This window comes from Mustela lutreola, chromosome 5, assembly GCF_030435805.1.
Source record: "Mustela lutreola isolate mMusLut2 chromosome 5, mMusLut2.pri, whole genome shotgun sequence".
NCBI classification, from domain to species: Eukaryota; Metazoa; Chordata; class Mammalia; order Carnivora; family Mustelidae; genus Mustela; species Mustela lutreola.
Window position 1 is genome coordinate 133,408,777 of NC_081294.1, and position 22,163 is coordinate 133,430,939.

The window sequence follows — 22,163 nt, forward strand, 5'->3', positions numbered from 1 at the left end:
AAGAAGTTGAAAACAGAGCTACCCTACGACCCAGCAATTGCCCTACTTTGTATTTACCCCAAAGATACAGATGTGAAAAGAAGGGGCACGTGCACCCCAGCGTTCATAACGGTGATGTCCACAATAGCCAAACTGTGGAAGGAGCTGAGATGTCCTTCAACAGATGAATGGATAAGAAGATGTGGTTCATATATACAATGGAATATTACTCAGCCTTCAGAAAGGATGAGTACTTACTCATTTACATGGACATGGATGGAACTTAGACTAAGTGAAATAAGTCAATCAGAGAAAGACAATTATCATGTAGTTTCACTCATACGTGGAATGTAAGAAATAGCACAGAGGACTATAGGGGAAAAGAGGGAAAACTGAATGGGAAGAAATCAGAGAGGGAGACAAACCATAGGAGACTCTTGACTCTGGGAAACAAACTGAGGGCTGCAGAAAGGAAGGTGGGTGGGGAGACGGGGAAACTCCGTGATGGGCATTAAGGAGAGCGTGTGATGTGATGAGCCCTGGATGTTATACGCAAGTAATGAATCATTGAACTCTATATCAAAAACTAGTGTTGTACTATATGTTGGCTATTTGAAATTTTTTTTTAAAAAGCCAGGAAGAAAATATGAGAAAAATATTGTATGATCATCTTTTAGGTAAACTGCACCCTAATCAGTTATAAACATTAAAAGAAACCCTACTTTATCCATCAGGGAGAGCCTACAGAGGTTACTTCTTGATTTGAATCTTAAAGCATTAATAAGAAAAGTGCCTGTTGTCTGAGCTAGTAGGATTTTCTACCAGGGATACTGCAGATAGAATTCCTGCATTGGATCTGGGGTCCTACGGAAGATGACTAACATGGCTTTTAACTTCCTGAGCCCATGATTCACGTGTTTCATCAACAACAAATCAAATTATAGCTTATCAACTCCTTAAATGTCCCAACTTTAAGACTAATTTCAGTGTGAGGAAACATATAGCAGTTATCAATTTATTTGATGGTAGTTGCCCCAAGTATATGGCAGTAAGAGACATTTTAAAAAGTAATCCATATATGCTCTTAACATGTGGACTATAATGTCCCTCACTGTTGATTTATCCAAACAATAAAACCATGTAAAAAACACCTTAGTGCAGCCTTTAACAATGTGAGCTTTGGCATCAACATACCTGTGTCTGAGACCTTGCTCTGCTTTGCATTAGGTGTTAGGAAAGCTATTGGAGTCTCAAAATTTTTTGCCTTAGTTATTTTATAAAGGAGACCTGGACCCTGGTGAACTTTCTTATCTATAGCTTCTTACACATCAGTTGAACTGAATTCCCCCCACAAAAGCCCCCCAATTATTTCTCATGTGTATAATGAGAATAATAAATGTAACATACTCATTGAACATTTATAAAAATTAAAAGAGATCATTTATGTAAACTTGTAAGTCAGCACATACATATTATGTGCTCAGTAAATAGTAACATATACAGTGACCATTATTCCCATTTCCTTTCTTGTAAACAACAAAAGAAGCATAATTCTTGCCATCTTGGAAGTATTAAGCACATTTTTTTCTTTGGCTTTGGTAACCACTACTGATTTTCTCAACAATACTTTGTTTTTGACACTTAGATAAGGTTGTAAATTAAAGGTCATTTTATCTTGCTGGCCTCCTTACCTAGTTCAACCACCAAGCCATCCTTAAGCACAGTGAGACTGTCCACAAGAGCAAGGCCCCCTTCCACTTAGATCTAATTGGATTTCGAACGATGAGGACAAAATGGAAAAGGTGCTAATTAATTTGTATTGCTTTTCTTTGGTAGCTCCAGGGAATAAAGGGTGCTTTTATCGGGAAAAAGGCAGGCTTCGCATGTGGCCCAGAGATGGTGGATGGCAGATCATTGTGGTTGGGTTTTATGGAAGACAGTTTCTCCATGTGCCAGGATACCCCCAGCCCAAAAAGATGCGTACGTACCGGTGATTCCATATGAAGGAATCTGATCTTGAACGGATGTCTTGGTGAAGTTTGTTTTCTCTAATCAGTTTCACTTTATGCATAAACACTTACTGTGATTTGTGTGCCTAGCAATGATTAGGGTGATTGCCTGTGACAGACAGCATCTTGCTGATGATGCATCGATGAGTCTGTCCACTGCCAGAGGCAGTGGGGAAACTTTTTACCAGACTCTGGTTAAGCTCAAGTATGTGTTTGAAGATAACATCGAAGACCAGGTTGGACTGCCTGACAAAAGCTCTTTCTGCTCTCCTGGCCCTCTGCCTTAACTAATAGGAGTCTGGCTTTGGAGGTGTCGTATGCTGAATGCACCCCCTCAAATTCGTATCTTGAAACCTAATCCCTAAGGCAATGGTTTTGGAGGTGAAGGTTTTGCCTCGTGAATGGGATTAGTGGTCTTATAAAACAGACCCCAGAGATCTTTCTTGTTCCTCTATCACATCAGAACACAATGAGAAGACGTCCGTCTATGAATCAGGGAGCTGGTCCTCACTAGCCTAAATGTGCCACCACCATGATCTCAGACAACCTCCAGAACTGTGAGAATTAGATGTTTGTTCTTTAAGCCACTCAATCTATGGTATTTTCATTACAGCAGCCTGAACAGACTAAGATAGGAAGATCTAGTGGATTCCGTTGGTGGTGGTATGATCTCAATAAGAGGTCACGTACATCTAGAGCCTGGCTTAGCTCTAGGCTGTGCCGGGTTCTCTGTGATTTCTGGGAGCAGCAGGAGAGTCTTGTTCTCCCAATTGCTGTGAGAAATCCTTCACCTGACTGTACAACCTCCCGTTCTAAAATAAGCCTTGTGCTGTACATCCCGAATACTCCTAAGATAGGTAACATGTTGACTTAAACTTAATCTAAGATGGAAATGTCTATCAGCAGCAAATTTCTGAGACCACTTCTTATCTATGGACGGTCCCTGGGAGCTGGCAGTACAAAACCCTCGAGGGAAGAAAACAGTACAGTCTGAAGGAAATGTTTATTGCTTAATTTCTTTTGGTGTTAGCCTGGTTTAGCTAAAACTGTTTTCTCAAAGTTTTGAGGAGCTTGAAAAATTCACTATTCTGAGCCCCATCCCTCATGTACTGACTCAGATCTCTAGTGGGGTAGGCAGGACTCCGAAAATATGTTCATATAATAAAGTGTAACTTCCCGCATGATCCTTTGCACACTCGCATTTGAGGAATGTAATTAAGGTATGTTAGGGTATCAAAGGAATCTTAGGGTAATCAGCTCTGTGAGAGTATGCCCACCACTGTGCACACTCATGGGGAAAGGGGGTACCACGCTGGACAGCCGGAGGGTGGGTGTGAGTTCACGCTCTGCCTGCTGCCTTGGGAAGGATGTCCTTTACGGGGATATGCTCGAGCTATGACTCCAGACTCGTTCCCTGTGCTGTCTGCATTTATAGCTCCCAGCATGGCACACGGCAACCACCTGCTCCTACATCATTTTAATATTTCCCCCAGATCCTCTGCCCACTGGTAACATTTTTCTGTTCCAGACTATCTAATTTATTAATTCCACCCTGAAGAATGTGCAGCAATTGTCTGCTGCACCCAGGAAAACACACACACACACACACACAGCCCAACACCACAGCTGATCCTGGAGACAGGAGATGATTCATCCCTGCTGTTCCCACCTGATCAGAAAGCCTGGTGTTCATATATGTTAATAAAAGTAAGACACCGTCATCTCCACCCTTTCCATAATGCTTGCAGGTGGAGCTGACATTTGCCTGTGAATTTTTCAGTAACAGCCGCGGGGTGCTGCTCCCAGGTCCAGCTCTACTCTTTGCTTTTGTACCAGCTGGTCTGCACACCTTCAGCCTTCAATTGCCCACAGCACAGCTCTCTGAATCCTCTATCTTAGTTCTAAAGCTTTCTTTGAAGGCCCTGGGAGAGCCAGCTTAATGGCATCCCTGCCTTGCCCCCTAGCTCCTTTCCTTCATGCCCCCCCCTTGTGCAGGCTGACCCTCTCTTTGTCTTCCTTCGTGGTTACCAGCTTCCAGGGGACACTCCATTGCAGACCGAAGCAGGCTGGGGGAGAGGTCACTTTAGCTGAGAGGAGTCTGGTCTTGGAAATAAGCACAGCCCTTGCTCACCGGTCCAGGGGGAGGCTGAGCCTGTGGCATGGTCACTTTGTGTCACTGACTGACAGTTCACTCCTACAGCCAGAGGAACGTGGGAGACTCACTTGACAGTCTCCTCAGACTTGCCGGAATCTGCAAAGAGCCTCCTCAGAAGAACATTCCACACAGGGAACCTTTATTCTCCTGCCTCATTAGGCTGTAGGATAGCTCACAGATTGCACCCACTACCTGCCCCTCTCTGCTCTGAGGCCAGATGGTCTAAGGGCAAACGGTAAAAGGCCTTACTCAGGCAGCCTTCGCCAGAGCAATGTTGTAAGCCAGAAGGACACAAGCAGGTTTCAGGTTGTACACAGACGGCATTTTAAAATGGATAAATCTTCCTTCAGTGTTTAGCTTTTCAAATGGAGTGTAAAAGGCACACGCCCAGGAACGGATCGTTTGAGTACGTGTATGTGGGAGACCAAGAACTATAAAAACTTCCTTTCTCTTTGACCAGACCAAGGACATCAGCCTCTCCCTTTTGCCACGTGGTCAGTGCAGCTGCGTCCTGGGCAGGTCCCCAGGCCGTGTCCTCAGGCCAGCTCTCCGGCCAGCTCCCCTTGCTCCCAGCACCACCCAGGGCCTCTTATCACTTAGTGACCTTGACAGTTTTTGGAGACAATGAACCTAAACAACGCCCGAGTATGACCAACAATGGGAGCATACTCATTTCTAACCAATGACCTTAAATAGGAATCTGAAAAACTTTTAACCTTTCAAATACCCTCAGAACATTTCGTAGCATTGTGGCTACAGATATCCTGGATTGCTCGATCTGTTCCTTGACATGAAATTCCTCCTGTCCTCTAATAACATTTTTAGGAGCTGACTTGGTTCAGGGGACGTTTTATCCACGATTGGACCAGATATACTTTTTTATACTTAGTTGTTTCACCTACTTCTGATACCAATTTGTGGTGTTTTGAGTGTGTTTGTTGCACATTTCGGTAAAAAAAATTCTCCACGTGTCCGTGCACACTCGGGACTGAGGCGCTGGCTGTTTCCTTTCCAGCCGAGAAAGCACTGATATAATTGAAAACACTTGATCTCGACTGTTAATTGTTCCCTGCCCCTCGGCCTCTTTTGGGCCCTGGAGCACAAAGATATCACTGTGAGTGTTTCCAGGAAAGGCAGATTTAGGATGGTCCCTGGGAAAGATGAATCGTAAACATAAAATGGAACAACAGGCGTTCATTTGCCAGGTGATAGCTATGGAGGCAAGAGGAGGCCTGCTCTGGGGAGAACCATAGGAGAGAAACGGACCCCAAGAACAGGAAATGAGCAGAGGAATAAATCCACCAAACTACTGATCAGGTGTGGGTCTGGCTTAAAGAAGAGGATAGCTTTAAGGAGTGCTGAAAGTCCAGGGTAGAAAGATAGGTTAGCTTCTTTTAGGTGCATTAGCTGCCTGTAGCTAGACAAGATGTATGTACACAAAAAGTTAATAAGACAAAGATATCCTTGTTTGATCAAATCTGTGCCTGATGGCCTCAGAGCAAACAGCTGGGGATTGTCACAGGCTGGGGAATGATCAGTATTTGAAAACAGGTATCAATCAGAGGGAAAGATCACGCAAAGCCACAGCTTTCCTCTTCGATGCTCTGCAAACACCAATCACCTTCAAATGTGACAACTACTGCCACATCCACAAACCCTTTTAAGAACGTCAGCGTCTTTCCTTGGAGCCCTAGAAACTCTGACCCATGTTGCCAAGTGGCAACTGAATGTTTGCGTCATCCCCCAAATTTGTACGTTGAAATCCTAACCGCCAGCATGATGATATTAGTAGAGGTATCAGACCAGGAGGGCAGAGTCCTCATGAATGGGACTGGCGCTTTAAAAGAAGAGACCCAGGTGACCTTACTTCCTTTCCGCTCTCTATGTGGTGTTAGGAAACAGTGAAAAGACGGCCATCTGCAAACCAAGAAGAGGGTTCCTGACCAACACCAGATCTGCCAGTCCCTGAGTCTTGGACCTTTGAGCCTCCAGAATTGTGAGAAGTAAGTTCCTGTTATTTTAGCTACTCAGTCTTTGGTGAACCGTTCGAGCAGCCTGAACTGATTAAGACCCTAGGCAAAACAAACCATCTGTGTTGTCTCTAGGCCCATGGTAGAAGCTCCTCAAAGGTAGCAAGCTAGCGTGGCTTGGTCTGGCAAGTAGGCTGAGAGCAGTGCCCTTCCACACTAATCAGATCCCTAGGCTAAGTGTCCCCTGCCCCCCTATTATGAATGTACCTATTAGAGATGGGACTGATCCAAGTGTGGTAGAGATAGAGAATATTCTTATAAACCCATGTACTTCTTGCGTATACATTAGTAACCTACATAGAAGCCTTTATAAATATATCAGACCCAGAGTAATTGCTTCAGGTTCTCAACATATTTTCCCTTATTACTGGAAAACGAAAAGATTTTTGTTTTTCCACCCGTATCCAAACTTTCTTCTTTTTATTACTTAACTGTGACCCCATACCTGTACTTTTTATCCATCTGCCACTTCCATTAACCCTGTGCTGTCTTGTTTTCATCCTCACAGCTGTACTGAAATTTCTCTCTTGGAAGTCCCCAGTATCCTTTCCTGTGTCATAAGATATAATTTTCTTTAAATGCGCCATTTGACTTTTGGCTTTCAGTTTCTTTTTCCCACTTCTTGTTGCCTTGATTTCTATGATCGGATACTTTCTGGACTCTTTTATTTCTCTTGGTGCTGTCCTTGCACTGAGCCTTCAAAGGCATGAGGCATGCCCAAGGCAGCCATTGGGAGTAATGCAGTTGAACCAGTTTCTGACCGCAGTAAGAGATAATTTGCATGTATGGGGAATTGGGAGCTGTGGCAGGAATGTGAACTTGGGGCTGGCTTGGGCTTTGTGAATTAGGGCAAGTCTCTCTGCCTCAGTTTTCTAATCTATAAAATGGGCATATCGATGCATGATTCTGGGGTGTTATGGTAAGGATTTACGAAGAAGAATGTAGTGTTTCCCCTTGGCTTGACTAAAGTTAAATAGGTTTTTCCTGCCTCTTGGTCCCTGACCTCCCTCTCACACAGGCCTTTGTGGAATCCAGGTGACCTATAATCCTCCTGCCCTATTGCTTTAAAAACTCTCCCACCTTCTGATTCAGTAGAGATGAATCCAGACTGAGTCCCGAAAACACTGTGAAAATCCCCGCATGCCGTGCTAATCCCTGAGGTGACCGCTGTCATCTTTTCAGCACTATGTAGACAGAACAGACCGTGTGCAGAGACTTCTTGACATTTATCCCAGCACTCGGAAAGGTTGGGGGCGAAAGAGAGGGTGGGGCTGATCCAGAATTTTGAGTTTTCTGAAGCTCTTCAACGTATTACAAGCCGTGAGGTGAGCCGTCAACTGAAAGCCCTCAGATTAGCCGCGTCCTGAGCTAACACACCTGCCGGGCAGGAGGCCTCAGACACGTGCTGAGGGCGGGCTGGAAGCAGGCTGACTGGGTTTGCTTCGCTGCTGACAGTAGATCAATTGTATAGAATCCCTTTAATGCTTTTGGTCCATACCTGTTTGTGCCTTGGACATTTCTTGGTTTCTAGAGCAGGAAGGGAGAGGCTGGAGGCAAATATATAGACATGGTTAGTGAACTGCCTTGCCGTCTCTCTTCCATGATACCAAAGAAAAACCTGTCCAAACCAAACAACAACAACTCCCCTCCCACCCCAATCTAGCCATTTCCATTTTCATCTGTTCTGAATTTGGGGCCTGAAGCCGGGTCAGCAGGAGTCTGATAAACGATTTTTCTCATACTAGCACTGCTTCTCTCTGCCAGAGGTGATTTTCCCAGGGCACCGGGATTTCCACAGACCCCCTTAGCCTGGCCCTGGCCCTTGTCCTGGACCCCCTCTCTCCCACCAGGAATAGAGGAGGACCTTAGTTATGCCTTTGTCTCAGCTACAGGTGCCAAAGGAATGAACATCCCCCAGGGAAACAGAAGCTTCTTAGGGGCTGTTGAGTCTTCCTGCAGAATCTCTGATCAGTTACTTTCTCGCAGCCTGCTTGTCGTGGGCTCAGGAGCTGGTGTGCCCGAGGGAGGCTGGCGTCGAACAGTGGTGGCTGGTTCTCAAGTCTTTCAAGAGCAAGTATTTTGAGAACTATCATTGCAGAAATAACAGTATCACAATATTTAGGGCTACAGAAGATCTGGGAGAGGACCGATCCAAGAACAGGAGCCCAAAACAGATCCCAAACATAGACTGGAGAGAGAGGCAGCAGGGGGGTCCCCCTGACATCACAGTGTTCACTCGGGGTAAGGATCCATCGTCTTTCTGTCGTCTTTCCCCCACCCCGGGGTCATACTCAGGTTCTAAAAGATTCCGCAAGTGGGGACAGCAGGCTGATAGTTGAATCTTTCCTTGGGTCTGAGCTTCTTCCCTAGATCTCTTCTTTCTGCTTCTCTACTGTGATAAACTGGACTGAAAATATCAGCTGTAACCACTTTAAGATCTTCTATTGGCCTTTAAATTATTTTACCTCATTACGTGTGTATGTGTATCTATTTTTGTCAGAAACCCCAGACGAACGGGCTGCTGCTCTGGCTACTCTGGGCTGCCCATTCCTAAGAGCCAAATCTCTTCTCTGCCCACATTCTTCCCCCACCACAGAACCTAAGCGCACATGGAATCCTCTGCAAGCTCCTAAACCTTTTCGTATTAGAGTTATCCTTATGGTCCTCTTGGCAAATAGAAGCCTACAACTGGGCAGTTGCCTTCTTTGCATTTAGCTGAGGTCAGGTGACTATGTTTGTGCTAAGGAACATAACCAAATGTGTTATAGAGAAATCCGGGGATGGTTTTTTTTCTTCCCTTCCTCTTAGAATGTGACTGTGATGGCTGGGACTCCAGCAGCCTTTCTGGGCTGGGGGCCACATCTTTGTCATCACAGAAGTGCCCGAGTCTCTGGTGACAATGGAACTATCATTTCAGTCCAGGCCTGGCTACCCTTCTACTTTTTCTTTTTTTTTTTTTTTTCCTGATGTGGGTGGGAAATAAACTCTTATTATCCCTTCCAACGGGAGTTAAAATACTCTTTTTAATCTTATGTTAACTACATCATCAGCATGTGCTAACATACTGGGTTTACTTTTCTCCTCTTGCTATTTTGTGTTACATTTCTCTGGGAGCTCCTAGCAACCTTATATAGCTTCTACTATTTTAACTCTTCCCTTAAACAAACGTTAGTGGAAACCAGTATTCCAGGAGCTATGCCAGGCCACTGGAAAACAAGGATAAGTAATATAATACCCCATGGCTGTGAAATATTCACCAGACCCCCATTCTAAAGAAGTACAGGTGAATGACAACCGATGAATATCACTACCACACAAATCAGCTTTGCTGTTGGCATATAAAAAGAACACGTCTGGTCTCTGGCCTTGAAAAAAATTTAGCCTAACAGAAAAGGAGAACAGAAGGGCATAAAATAATGAATGTTTACAAGCATTCAGGGAGAGAACCAGCTTGGTGCTTCTTTTCCTTGGAGGCTTATTGTTAAAAAAAAAAAAAAATTACTAATCATCTGGAAGTCTTACTATGAAAATAGAATCTGCAGTGACCTCATGGGGAGCCCAAAACTTTCAAATTGTATTCCCTCTTCCCTTTGCTGCTTGGGAACAATCCAAAAGCAGGGCGACTGTGAATGGCCAGACATCTGCAAGGCAGCTTTTCTTTTAATTCTTGTGATTGTTTTAATGTTTATTTGAAACAAATGTACTTTTCCGTCCTTGAGCCCTTCTTAGCTCATTCTGGAAACATGGCTAAAAGCATGGTACGGGAAGATGACAGTTCTTTTCCCCCTTCCTCTAATTCAGGGGTTTTGAGGTTGTCATAGGTGCTAATGCCTCCCATAAAACCAGATGTTCTTCATGTTTCCACATGCACGCAGAGCGTCAAGCCTTTGGGGGTTACTAGGACGTGCCTTTGATCCGGGGCCCATTCCTTGTAGGTGCGTGCGTTCTGGCTCTCCACAGACTCTCTCTACCTTCACGGCCACAGTGGGAGGTTACCTAGCCACCGTCCTGCAGATGAGGGAACCAGAACTCAGGGAGATGAAGTAAGCGGTTCCAAGTCACGTAGCCAGCAAAGGTGGAGCCGGGATTTGGATCCAGGCAGCCTGACTCCAGAACCCTTTGTTTTTAACTATGTCGCTGTAGTTGCTGAAGGAAGAGCTCACCAGTATAAGAAAAGATCGGAAATTTGTCGGGACAGAGAGCTAAAACCCCAGGAGTAAGCTGCCTCCCTGCCTTCTTCCTTCTGTCACTCAGTTTGGGAGGTTATGATGTTGTGAAGGGAGAATGTAGGGAGAGGAGGTAATTTCAGCCTGGAGCAAGAGAGCCCGTCTCCCGGTCAGCCTCAGCGCAGGCCGTGGGGTGGGCCCGTGGGGACTCTGCTTTACGAGCAGGCAAAGCAGGTAACACTCTGTCACCACCCACCCTTTTCCTCCCGGACCCTTGCAGATAACTTTCATTCCCCCTAGCCCACAAGGACCTTACCACAAGGAGAGGTAGGAGATGTGGCCTGGCCGGTGGTTACTGTTCTTATGTTTTCTTTACTGTTTGGAAGCTAAGAAACAATCTTTCTGCTGGGTCTCTGTCCTTAGCTCTTGTGCCTTCGGGCCAGCTGAAAGATAACCTCAGAGTGGAGGCCACATTAACACATAGCTTTTATTGCTGTGGAAGGCTGTCTGGGTCAGAAATCAGGCTGAGCATGCTCATAAATAAGGAAAGGGATGGCCTTTGGGTTTGCTCTTCCCTCTGCCAGGAATACTCTCTCCTCCCTGCAGTTTGACTCTCAGATGTTACCCCTTCGTTCAGGACTGTCATAAACACCCCTCCAGTATCAGCCCATCCTATTTAATTGCCTTCAGAGAGAGCATCTTTTCTCTCTGAAATCACTAGTTAGGATGATATGTACTGGTTCTATCAGTAGTCCTAAGGATGTAACTAATGGAATAAAATACTACACCTCATGATTACTTGTTATTACTAGTTGTCACTAGTTATACAGTTATCACTAGTTATAATCTCCTTGAAAACAGGGGTCTTTTTTCTTATTCACAACTATATCCTCAGCTTGTAGCATTGTACCCAGCATACATGCCTAGTTGGAGGAATAAATGGCTGAGTCCCATTATTTCCTTTGGATAGGACTAGCAAAATCAGTCTTTAAAAACACAACTAGAGTTGACAAAATTTGGTCACCGAGGGTTAGATGCCATTTCCCTTTATAAGAAAGTCCAGAAAGTGGGAAGTTTCTTTCCTCCAGCTGACCAGTGTGCATGCTAAATAGGGGGCCAGCCAGCTTCCTGGGACTATGCATTTCCTCCACACTTATCCCCCCATTCTGCCACACTCTTCCTGAGCAAGTTCTGTTTCTGGCAATTATCTTGTACTGTTTCTGCATTGTGTGCGTGTGCGTGCACACACACGTGTGGTGCTGTCTAACACAGTCTCTGTGTTAGAAGGTACTTCAGCACCTGTCCTACCGCCGGATGAACCCAGTAGGAGAATGTTCATGACATGAGCCAAGTGTTGATCAAGGTGAGCCCGGAACATTTTCTGGTAACACCCCACTAGAACACTTGTTTACCGGACACCACCCTATCATAAGGGGAAGCCATCCCACAGATTCCAGAACTTCAAAACAGAAGTTAAACTTCTTTTTGCAACCCAGAATGAAGTTCTTGGAACAAGCCAGGGGCATTTTCCACCACTCTCCATCTCCTGTGCTACCAGGGGACTTAAACCATCAGGAAACACAGGCATTTCAGTTTCCCAACTGATTAATCCTATAAACCATCCATTATTCATTGTGGACCTGCTGTGCTCAGCGTCCATGCTAGATGCTATAGGGGATGCAGACCACATGGGCTTGCACTCTAGGATTTTATATTCTGAGAGTGGGTCTGAGACGAACTCTGCTTAATGTAGAATATAATTAAGACTAAGCTGGTTTTCAGGACAGTTTTGTAGTTGTTACAGCATTGTTTCAGGTCTGTAAATCTCATTTCCAAAAGAAGATTGTGACAGGATAGTGTCCCATATTTTTAGTAGCAGCCCCTTGTGCTGTCTTGAATGCGTAACAGACTCTTAGGGACCCAAAGAGTGGTTTGATCATTATGGAGCCTGATAGAAGTTGGTCTGGGCTAATTGAAAGGAATGGAAGGTGGGACAGAAATTCTATTCTACTCCCAGGGCACATTTCAAGAGAAAGAGTCACATGAGTCCTCCCCAGAAGCATCACTGCCCTGCTGAAAGAGATCAGCTTTTCGTTGACCCAGAAAGTTTCAAGGTGTCCCCACAAGAGGTGGCAGCTATGAAAATGTCCCAGTCAGGTCTAGGAGACCAGATCCAGCTTTGATCTTGGTATCCTGGCCTCTCTAATTAGTCACGGTGTTGCCAGAGTCTCAGGGCCCCCAGCTCTGTCCCAGGCCTGGGAAGCTCTGCGTGGCCTTGGGTGCCACTGTCTGTCTGCTTGTGTTGTCAGAATGGCCGCTCTTTGGCTGAGTTCAAGTTCATCCTTCTTTTGTTCCATTCCTTTATCTGACCGCTACCCTGAACCTCATTCAAATGCTATGTGCATGTTTTTGAAACTTGGCCATTTAATTCACAGAAGAGCCTTGGGAAACTTTTAGGTTTCAGGTTGTGCTGGGGTCACATTGCTTTGAGTTTCAGCTTCTGACTGATGTTTAAAAAAGACTCAAAGAGGGACTCCAGCTGCCCCTTCTGAGTTTGGCCAGGTGTGTTAGCAGAAGCCAGCAAGGAAAGGAGGCAGACAGATCACAATCATGCCACATGATTTCAAATGGATTTACTGTACTTATTAGATGGTATTTCATAGATGCGGATTACTGTTCATCACAATACACTGAAAGCATGAGAAATGAGGAATTAAAAAGTAGTAGTAGAAAATGATTGGTCCTAGGTCCCTGGGACCCCCAACCTGGGAGCTGGGGATTTCAAGATTACAGCAGTCTCCACCTCAAGTTATCTGTTTTTTTTTTCAGTTGAGACATTTATAAGCTCTCCTAGTTTCTGCAGACCTCAATGCCCATGTCTAAAAGAAGGAAAGAATCCTACCTTTGCTCCCAGAACCTTAGGACAATGAGGGAATGACTCAGTGCAGATGTGTTCTAGAAATTCGAATTGCTTGGAATCCTGGTAACAAAGTAAGGAAATATCTCAAGAGGTCTCTCACCCTTTTTACCAGAGTGATGTTGCAGCCAACCACTAGAAAGACAGTTATTTACTGTTTTATTTTGAAAACGTCCCTTGGAAATTAAAATTTCTATTAAACCTTACTTCCTACTACCCCTTGGTTGGTACTGGGCCAAGCAGAAGACTACCCAGGCAATGAGCTGAGAGAAGTGGACAGCATGAGCTTCCCAAGTCATGGTTCCAGCCAGATCCTTACTGGTGTACAACCCTGGAGTGGTGTGTGTGTGTGTTGTGGGGGAGGGGGATGTCCCTCTTCATTGTTGCTGGGTCCTGAGTATAGATCCCTGAGTATAGATTTGTCCCTGAGTATATATTTGTCACTGAAGAATTATTCAGTTGGTATAAAAGATGCCATGACATGAGGAGATGTAAAAAGTCTATCCCTTTACAATAGAGGAAGCTAGCAAGCCTCGCACTCATGTTTGCAATCAAACTGTTTTCCTTACCATTTTAGGTCTCTTCTTGGTTCATGGTAAGAGTCATGCTTGTATGTTACATCATCTGCACTTCATAATGAAACCACTAGACCCTGAAGCCAAGTCATGTCAAGTTGAAAGTGTTTTAAGCTCTTCGTGCATCTAAAACCATCTCAACACAGAACTTTTATTTTCCCTGAAGCTTTTCAAATTGACTTCTTTCACAGGGAGAAAAAAAAAAATTCTTGCATGCATTAAGTTCTTTGGACTTCCCTATTTTTATTTCCAAACTGGCACATTATCATTTCCTCTGTCATACACAATCTGGCCTTATTGAATTCTTTGCCATTTGATCTCCTTAAGTAGCTCAGCTTCATCAGCCTCTTCTCTGACATTGAGAGTTTTTGCCTTATGCTGAATATAAATTACCCCATTCCAGTTCTTTGAAAAATTACAGAGTTTCAGATTTTATGTGGTTTGCTCATAGTATTAAACTCTAAGAAAATAATTCACAATAGCTAGCTGATCAGATGATCTGATCAGATCTAAATTTGGGTGAGGACCATATTTGCTGGCTCTTAAATTCTTCACTTGGCTTTGTGTTTTGTCACTTATGCATCTTGTCTTGGTTATCCTTTCTTGAGACTTTGACATTTTGCCCATCAAAAGAATAAATGCCCTTTCAGCTCACGTGACTTCATTTATAAAACAGAGTAATTAATAAAACCTACTTCATTGGATTAGTGGATTAGAAGACATGCTACATGTTCAGTATTTAGAAACAGTACCTGACATATAGAAACTACTCCAAAATGTCTATTTTATTATTATTATTATTATTATTACTATTATTAAGTACGTTGTTGAAATGGGCATGGTGCATGTTCTTTAAATGGAATTTGGTACCAGATATAAAATGTTAGGACTTTTGATATCATTTACAGCAGAATAGGACTCTCAAAACACACGTAAGTGATGCTGAGACCCTCCAGCCATATTTTGCAGGCATCTTGGACTAGTCACAATCTCATGGCATGTGTCCTCCCTAATAAGAGACTGCTGCTTTCTTACTTTTTTTTTTTTTTTTTTAATTTCATGCTTCTAGCACATGTTCTTTCTTAGTCCAGTGTCTCTTGGTAATTACATTGTGTTTTCCTTAAACATGTCCACTTTTTTATAGACAACTTTCACAGCTAGAACAAACATTTTGTATCTACCTTCCTATCTACCTCACAGGATCAAAAAAAAGCTTGAGGTCATTGAGTTCTCCCTCTGCTATAAGATTGGATACCAATGCAGTCACCTCAAGGAGATGAGACATTCTTGTAAAGTACCTCCAGAGAAGAGCACTGCACATCATTCTTTGTAATTTAGGTCAAAATACTGAATGAAAGTTTTGCTTGACTTAAATATTTTCAAGTTTTGTTAGTTTTGTTAGCTTTACTATTCTTTACTCTAGTATGTTTTTTTAAATACACTTAAAACAATTTTTTTAACGAGAAGCCTGTGGCTGCTTTTTTTTTTTTTTTGCCTTTAAATGATGTCCCTACTAATTTTTCCTTATTAGTAAGGAAAGTAAGGAACTAATAGTTCCTTACTCAGTAAGGAACTAATAATAAATCTTATTAGTAAGATAGAGTTCACAATATATTAAACTCAGATGGCAGGAATCCCAGCTCACACAGACTTAAGAAAGATTTTAATATATAGTTTAATTGAGAAGAAAAAGGCTAGGGTAGTTTGGGATTCTGTTTAAACCAAGAATCAACACCATCAGGATATGGTTTCTCCAGTTCTCTGCTTTCCCATTGATTCTCCTCCAGGTTATCTCCTTACTCCATAAAATACTACAAACTTCTCCACTTTATTTTCAGCTGGTAGTCCAGAGGGAAAGAGAAGATCTTGGTAGAACAAAGATAGGTATTTACAAATGTCATGAAGAACTAGGATAGAGAGTTGGTGATAAGGTGAGTACTTTAGACAGGGTAAGAACTTTTCAGAAGGTTTTTTTTTTAAGGCCTAACTGAGAAACAGCCATGGAAATATCCTAAGAAAGATGGTTCAAAGAAGAATAAACAACAGGCGTGAAAGTCCTGAGACCGAAATGAGCTGACATATTTTAAGGATAAACAGAAGGCTGGTGTGGCTAGAACTGTAAATGAGGAGATTTGGAAGAAGATAAGGTCAGAAGTTGGCAGGATCACACTTTATAGATTCCTATAAACCCTCACAAGAAGCCATTGGAACGTTTCCCAGCCAGGGGTGAATTGGTTTGAATTAGTGTTCACAGTCTAGTTTTGGCTGTTTCGAGGACGATGGACTGTCGTGTGTGTTAACTTGGTCCCCGCCCTCCCCCATGCTCCTGAATGTAAAACTAAGACAAGAACATAGTCCATTTGTATGGCATATATGGGAGATGGTGATCCTAGGGAGCCTGAGTGTGAGAGACCAAAGAAAAAGAAATCGCTATATAGAAGCTAGTACAAGTTCCAGAAATAGTTACCTTATTTCTCACCATCTCTGAGGTTACTTGCCCTTCTTTGTACTCCCTCACCTAGGGAAATACTCTGGATGTGACCTGAGTCACCTACTTCACTCTTCCGTGTGCAGCCAAACCTTTCCTGAGCATAGGAGCTAACAAGGGGGCGGGCAGCAATGCCTCAGGGGGGGAGCTGAGGTACAATTATCAGAAGAATGATAAATGGATAAGGGATGGCATCGATAATCGATCATTGTCATAGTTTCTCTTCCTTAAACTTCATAGAAGATAGGGTGCAAAAATAGTAGCAGCTGGGTGTTACATACTAGAATTTCTTTATTTTTCTATGATATTGAATAATGGGCTTTTTTTTTTAAGATTTTATTTATTTATTTATTAGAGATCACAAGTAGGCAGAGAGGCAGGCAGAGAGAGAGAGAGGAGGAAGCAGGCTCCCCACCGAACAGAAAGCCCGATGTGGGGCACGATCCCAGGACCCTGAGATCATGACCTGAGCCAAAGGCAGAGACTTAACCCACTGAGCCACCCAGGTGCCCCAAATAATGGGCTTTTGATTTCTATTGTACCTCAGGAATACAGGTGAAAAAGCACAGATACAGAGCACTGATGACAGAAAAATGTTGAAAATAGGAAACCCAAAGGCAAGTTTTGACTAGACACTCTCCTGGACTTGATTGGGTAGTTATTGCAATTTTTGCTGAGTAATTTATTTAAGGCAGGGCATTTAGCTAGCATTTGGTGCATCTCTAAAAGGAGCCTTATCTATGAGAGAAGCACTTTAAAAATTTCATATCTCTCAATTAATTTGGATCGAAATATATCATAAAATAATCTTTGAGCTAATTTCAATTTCAGGTTACTTTTAAGAACCCTATCTCTTATGCTCTCTGAGAAAAAGGAAAAAAAGAAAAGTTTTGTGACTGGAGGGTCTAGCACCATAGGTGAAGATAAAAGAGTGACACATCTGTGTGTTTGTGTTTAGGGCTTGCTAACAAGGTGAAGCTCAGGAGAGATATGCCTATCTTTCCACGTAGCAGAGGGTCAGCAAACAGAGAAAGAACTCAAGCCATGAACCATTTGAAAAGATCCCACTAAAAGATTAAAAAAAAAAAAAAGGGGGAGAGACCGCAGGCTGCGAAAGATAATATTGTTAAAGGTATGTGGAAGCATTCCCAATGAAAGGAAAAAACGAAACAAGAAATAAGGACACCCCAAGCAGAGAGGAATAATGTTGCTCACGTTAACTCAAAGGTCAGATGGCTGAGCGGCATACTTGCAGCACGGAGGGAGGAAGGAGAAGTATTTGAACTTGGTCCAGTGCCTACCAGTTGTCCTGCAGGGATGGCTTTCCCCTGGGAGACTGGTCGATATTTTTTTGTGGAGGTCTGATTTTCTAAAAATTAATGTCTTTATTCTGGTCTTATTTGCCACTTTCTTTAGTATTGCTGTTCCAGGATAAAAGTTTGATTTATTATTGTTGGAGGACACACTTTCCTTCCTGGGGCATTTAAGATTTTCCCACCTGCTTCCCTCGGAGGGCCTAAGGAGTTTCAGACCCCCAGGCTTGGAAGCTGCTTCTCCCAAAAAAAAAAAAAAAAAAAAAAAGTCAAAGTGCAGGTAGATTTTTGTTTTTCAGTATGATTCCCAGCCTGTGGAGGCCTATTCACAGAGATCCATTTCTCTGGTCCAGATCGTCAATAGTCTCCAAATTGGAGTTTACGCTTGAAGATTAGCTACGGAAGCAATGAAGGTGAGCACAGAACACAGCCGAGACTCTCACTGCAAAGCAGAACAAACCAAAGAAACCCCTGCATTGATTTTATATTTGTTGAAGTAAAACAAAACCAAAACCAAAACCACTCATTGTTAGGACAGACAGAGAAGTTCTGAAATCTCAGGCATTTACCAAAGTGAAATTCTTTTCTTGCTCATCTCAGTCTTCTGCCGGTCAGCATGTGAATGGGTGGGTGGGTGGAGGGGTCAGGTGGGAGGGAATTCTGCTGGACACAACTTTAAGGAGCCAGATTTCTTCTTCTTCTTCTTCTTCTTCTTCTTCTTCTTCTTTTTTTTTTTTTAAAGATTTTATTTATTTATTTATTTGACAGACTGAGATCACAAGTAGGCAGAGAGGCAGGCAGAAAGAGAGAGAGGAGGAAGCAGGCTATCCGCGGAGCGGACAGCCCGATGCGGGGCTCGATCCCAGGACCCTGGGACCATGACCTGAGCCGAAGACAGAGGCCCCAACCCACTGAGCCACCCAGGCGCCCCTAGATTTCTTCTTTTGCCTCTGTTTTCTGAGACTGCGGATTCTTTTCCCTTCAGTGGGCACACGGAGGAAGGGAGATAAAATCTCCTCCTCCGGGAGAGAGGTGGGTGGGGAGACTGTCATCAGCCAGACCTGGACACGATGCAGTCACCAGCCCTCATATTCCATTCGCCAGACTCCGTGTGCAAGGCCACATCCCAGCAGGAAAGCTGCAGGACCATGGTGTCCCAGGTCGGCCCTAGCAAACATGTTAGCAGCTTCTCCTGCACCAGCCCATTGACTCAGTCAGCCCATCCTCTACATGGTGGGTTGGAGAGGACTAATTCCAGTGCAAATAGCCAGTTGCCAAATTTTCAGGAATTGTGAAAGCCAGTTATTAAACATGGCCATTATTTAAAAACAAATTTTATAAACCTACTATTTAAAAATACTTAAAACTAATTAAAAACTCAGTATTTTAGAATTAAATATAAATACTGAAAACTCATCACCTTTTTTTACTTACTGCTTTTTTCTTTTCTTTCTTTCTTTCTTTTTTTTTTTTAAAGATCTTATTTATTTATTTGACCAACAGAGATTTTGACAAGCAAGCAGAGAGGCAGGCAGAGAGAGATAAAGGGAAGCAGGCTCCCCACAGAGCAGAGAGACAGATGAAGGGCATGATCCCCAGATCATGACCTGAGCCGAAGGCAGAGGCTTAACCCACTGAGCCACCCAGGCGCCCCACCTTACTGCTTTTTTTTCCTTTCCTCTTGAGGTTATGTCTAATGTATCTGTGGTGAGGAAACACTGTCCATCTCACCCCAAAGTCCTATTCCTTGACTTTATGCTGGTAGCCTGCCATCAGCCAAGGTGGGAATAAGTCATGTTAGCAATAGGCAAATGATGCAGGTCAGGGGTTGACTTACTGTTTTGTTCATTGTCTGGACTTAAGGAAGTGATTGCAAAAATATTAGTAATTCAGATTGAATTTAAAAGTATGGTGATCCTCTAGTCTTTACGTAGTGGATAGCATTCAACTTGAGGAAATAGTCTTTTGGTATTATACATTATTACCCACTTGAGCAAAGTGGTTGTTTGCTTCACTGATGAAAGACTGAAGGTCTCAGGGCACCTCGGTGGCTCAGTGGGTTGAACATCTGCCTTTGGCTCAGGTTGTGATCTCAGAGTCCAGGGATCGAGCCCCACATCGGGCTCTCTGCTCAGCAGGGAGCCTGCTTCCTCCTCTCTCTCTCTGCCTGCCTCTCTGTCTACTTGTGGTCTCTCTCTGTCAAATAAATAAATAAATTCTTAAAAAAAAAAACATGGTCGTACTGAAGCCAGAAGAGGTTTGGTTCATGAGTCAAACTTGTATAAGGGTGTGAAATAGTTTTAAAAGTATGCCACTCATCCAATTTAATCACGGTAAGTTTATTAGGTAAAGTTACTAGACTGGGATGTGACTCCAACCGTCAAATCATGGTTAACTTGAAACTGTAGGTTGACCGAGGATAAAACAGTTTAGCAAAACTCAGTGAAACATTTTTTGAGTGTCTGTTGGCTATATGGAGTTTACAATAAGGAGTATTTTGTTATATTATTACTTGCAAATTGTGGGCTCCACATTGTTCATATCAAAAAAAATTCACAAAAAACTTAAATATAGGGACACCTGGGTGGCTCAGTTGGTTAAGCAGCTGCCTTCAGCTCAGGTCATGATCCCAGCGTCCTGGGATCGAGTCCCAGATCGGGTTCCTTGCTTGGCAGGGAGCCTGCTTCTCCCTCTGCCTCTGCTTGCCGCTCTGTCTGCCTGTGCTCACTCTCGCTCCTCTCTCTCTGACAAATAAATAAATAAAATCTTTAAAAAACAAAACAAAACAAAACAAACTTAAATATATATGTATGTATTGCTGTATGTCTATATATTCATATGGGGTGTGTGTGTGTGTGTGTGTGCGCGCATTTCTCTCCAGAGACCACAATAAACTCATGTATGCATATATGATATGTTTGTATATACATATGGGATATGTGTGTGTGTGTGCACATTTTCCCCCTAGAGACCACAATAAACCTACATATCTACGCATATATGCCTGTATATACATATGGTATGTGTGTGCACACTTCCCCCCCAGAGACTGCAGTAAACTACGTATGTATACATGTGTCCTATGTCTGCATCTGTGTGTGCGCATGCAGGCGTTAAGCCCTAACCAGCACACAGTCACCACAGTCCAGCGTCATTCTCAGCACTGTCTCAGATTCTCCCTCATCCCTCTCATGCTGTTTCTCTTATTTCCTTCCTTCCTCCTCCCTCCATCCCTCATTCGCACATCCCATTTCTTCAAAACTCACCTTGGGAGTTACCCTCTACAGTTTTCACCCTGGATCTCCCAAAGTGAGTTCAAAGGGTCCTGTCTTCATGATGCAGCGAATGCCTTATGGGCTCACTGCTCTTCCGGCTTTCACGGTTAGCACTGCCTCGCCTTTTGTTACAGTTGTAATGTATTTAAATGTGTCTCTAAAAAAAAAAAGTGTATCTACCTAAATATCGTGTTTTAAAATTTATGTAAATTATGATATTTATGAATTCTTCTACATCTTACTTTTTTTTTTAAAACTCGGCCTCTTGTCTGAGATCCATTCATAGTGAGACCCAGTGCCATAACACGCTTATTTTCACTCCTGAGGAGCATGCCGCTGCATAAGTGCATCACAATTTATCTACCTTCTGCCTACACACATGTCGATTTTTTCCACTTTTCCACTCTTAAAAACACTTATCTGTTAGAACCGTGAGCATTATGACATGGCTTTCCTGGTTTTCATGGGCCTGAAGCCAAAATTAAATTTTATAAGGCAATATCAAAGCATCCCTTGTATTATTTTTATTAATTACTGCTTCTCCCTGCAGTGTACGTACATTCCCGTTGAAATACATTCACTCATACGCTTTGGCCACTTCTTATCAGATTGTCTTTCTCTTTATTTTTACAGAGTTTTGAAGCTTCTATTTTCACTTTCTTGGTGGTATATTGATAACCACAAATTCATAATTTTAACATATCCAGTCATTTATTTTTATGGGTCATGTGCCTTTTAAAAATTGTATTCTGTTAGTCACTATACAGTACATCATTAGTTTTTGATGTAGTGTTCTATGATTCATTGTTTGCATATAACACCCAATGCTCCATGCAATCCGTGCCCTCCTTAATACCCATCACCAGGGTCCTGTGCTTTAAGAAATTTTTTTCCACCCTTAGTTTATAAAGATACTGTTGTATAGTTCTTCTAAAAGTTTTCAAAGCTTTGCTTTTCCTCTTCAAGTCCAAGCTAATTTTAGATGACTAATTTCTTCCCTGGCCCCATTTATTTGGTGGTCTAGTCTTTCCCCTCCTCCGTCATAGGTCATGTTTGAGCAGACACATGGGTCTGTTGCAGGGGTCTCTGTTCCTGCCCATTGTTCTTCATCTGTCTCTGCACTTATGCCACATTACCATAATCCTAAGAATTAAAAATAATATTATCTAGAAAGGAGAGTTGTCCTATCTTTTCTTATTCAGGAGTGTCTCGGTTCTTTTGGACAATTTTTATTTTGTATCCATTTAAAAGAAGCT

General features: G+C 43.0%; 1 long non-coding RNA gene across 1 annotated transcript in view; it reads left to right on the forward strand.

Annotated features, from left to right (window-relative positions):
- Nucleotides 1–22,163, forward strand: part of LOC131832519 (uncharacterized) — a 136,500-nt gene that overhangs the window by 23,326 nt on the left and 91,011 nt on the right. The window contains exon 2 of the long non-coding RNA XR_009354082.1: nt 6,039–6,146. This is a non-coding gene — a long non-coding RNA (uncharacterized LOC131832519). The remainder of the gene's footprint in view (nt 1–6,038; nt 6,147–22,163) is intronic.